This window comes from Arachis ipaensis, chromosome B01, assembly GCF_000816755.2.
Source record: "Arachis ipaensis cultivar K30076 chromosome B01, Araip1.1, whole genome shotgun sequence".
Lineage (NCBI taxonomy): Eukaryota > Viridiplantae > Streptophyta > Magnoliopsida > Fabales > Fabaceae > Arachis > Arachis ipaensis.
In genome coordinates this window covers 23,094,597-23,097,068 of record NC_029785.2, presented here as the reverse complement: position 1 = coordinate 23,097,068, position 2,472 = coordinate 23,094,597, and the positions used below count along the sequence as shown (strand labels likewise).

At 37.9% G+C, this 2,472-nt stretch overlaps 1 protein-coding gene across 3 annotated transcripts in view; it reads right to left on the bottom strand.

The window, feature by feature from the left end:
• Positions 1-1,901, bottom strand: part of LOC107627414 (protein FAM136A-like) — a 5,620-nt gene extending 3,719 nt beyond the window's left edge. For 2 of the 3 annotated variants that reach the window (XM_021119131.1, XM_016330251.2), the window contains exon 1: positions 1,469-1,901. The gene's annotated coding sequence lies outside the window, so the exon portion shown is untranslated. Of the gene's footprint in view, positions 1-6; positions 303-1,468 lie in introns of those variants that run through there. The other variant, XR_002359597.1, reaches the window with a different exon arrangement.

Genomic DNA, 2,472 nt, shown 5'->3' with positions numbered 1-2,472 from the left:
TGGTTCAACCGGAAAAACCGTTTTATAATAAACACCTGATTCTATAAAAATTCAATGAATAAAGCAACTGGTTCTAAACACTCTTCTACTGCATTTTTTTACTTCAAAAGGGGATTATAAACAACTAGTTCTATGAATAAACAAACTACAATGATATGCAATGCCAAAAATAGGCCAATGATAAAATAATAAAGGGTTTCTCTCTTCAATTCTATGTTCAAGCTTGTAGCATACCAGAATCAACAGAATAATACTGTTAAAATAGTCTTCCTTCTTAATTCTTATATACCTCAAAGAATTTCCTACAAAATGAAAATTGAACACAACACAGCTTTAAAACAAAAACAAAACAACACTCAGAAATCAATCACCTCTTCTAAACTCAGCCTTAAAACAAAACAGAACAACATTCAGAGTACGAGCATTAATCACAAAAAATTGATTTCTGAAACAACAAAAACAGCAGAACAACATTCAGAGTTTGAGCATTGATCACAAAATATTGATTTATGAAACAAAACAAAAACAGAAGAACAACATTCAGAGTTTGAGCATTGATAACAAAAAATTGATTTCTGAAACAAAACAAACACTGCGAAACCAACAGAACAGCATTTAGAGTTTGAGCATTTATCACAAAAAATTAATTTCTGAAACAAAACAAACAATCAACAAAACAATGAAAACATAATTTTTTTCCTTTAGAAGAAGAAAACAATGAAAACATGAAGCATATAATAAATCAATGATCACCAATATCCAGCAAGAATCTCAAAGACAACAATAAATACACAACAACAATTTAGCAAATAAACAAGAACAAGACCTAAATAGAAAATCCAACAAATTAAATCACAGAAACCTAACAATTTAGCAAATTAAAACAATAGCAGCCCAACAATTTAGCAAATTATCAACTTAAACAGGTTCAAGAACAGAAAATTACAACAACAAAAAAATAAAATAAAAATAACAGAAGAACAAAAGAACAACAACACAAGAACAATTAGCAAATTAACAAGTTCACACTAACCGTTAAAATTTACCAGAAGAACACTAATGCAAGTGGAATCATCATGCTAATAAGTTTTCTACAAAGATGCTATTTGTGCAGCTAAAATTTCCTAATTACTAAGATCCAATTATTCTAATTTCACATGCAATCAACTTACTAAGTTTCTAAAAGCTAGAAATGATAAAACCAACCCGAAATATGGTTAAAGCATTTCATCAAACATGTTGAGTGCGGTTAACTTGAAGCGAAATAAGAGAATTCAAAGCTTAGTATCAATGTGATAGAGAAGAGAACATAACTATTGTATACTTTAATTCAGTTTATGAAAAAAATCCAAATCACTGCCAAATCAAATAGTTACTTATTGTAATAGAAATAAGAAGTTGCAGAGTTTCAAGCAGAGTATTGGTGTTGTGTGAGTGTATTGTCTGGTGGTGGGTTTAGGGAACTCACGGCGGCGACAAAAGAGAGCAGTTCGACGGCTAGGTGGAGCGCGCGGGTTGGTCGCAGAGTTTGAAGCAAGGCAACATGGCTTCCAGACGAACGCGAACCCGAACGGTGAACGGCGAGTGAACGCGAACGGTGAACGCCGAGCAAACTTGAACGGCGAAGAACGCGAACGAAGATGACGGCTGAACGAAGGCGCGAATGTTAACGGCAACCAATGGCGGCGGAAGCGCGGCTGAGCAGACAAAGACGACGGACGCCGAGCTCGAGGAAGCAGCTGCGATCGGTGACAGCGAACAGGGGTTGAAGACTTGGAGCACGAGGGAAGCTAGATAGACGGACGGACGGCGGCAGTATGCCACTCCTTGCGGCGGCGGTGGTGTAGGCTTACAGTACTAGGGTTTTTTGGATGAGCTTCTGTGAATGAAAGAAACGGAGGGAGAAATGGAGAAAGAAACGAATGAGCTTTAGAACCAACTACCAAGAGTGAAAGTAAGCAAATTTGGCGAAAACGACGCCGTTTCTTTTAAACCGGTTAGTTCTCTGTCCAGTTCAACCGGCCGGTTCGACGATTTTCCTCCGATTTTTAGAGAAACGGTTTTAGGGGACAAACCAGACCGTAATTGCTGCTGGTTCACGGTTAGACCGGTCAAACTGGCTGGTCCGGTCTGGTTTTTATAATATTTCCTTTCAACAAAAGAAACGGCGTCGTTTCTTATAAACCGACCGGGTCTCGGTCCGGTTTGACCGACTGGTTCAGCGGTTTGTATCCTGTTTCTAGAACATCGATTTCTGCTAATAAATCGAACCGCTTAAGCTATCGGTTCATGGTCAGATCGGTTTGATCGGCCGGTCCGGTCCGGTTTTCAGAACATTGCCATAAACTAAAGTAAACTAAGAACTAACCTTGAGGTAGCGTTTGTTTGTAGAGACTGGAACTGAGACTCAGGGACAAGAACTCAGTATTATGTTTGTTGAGGTAGAGACTGACACTTAAATTTGTGTCTCTG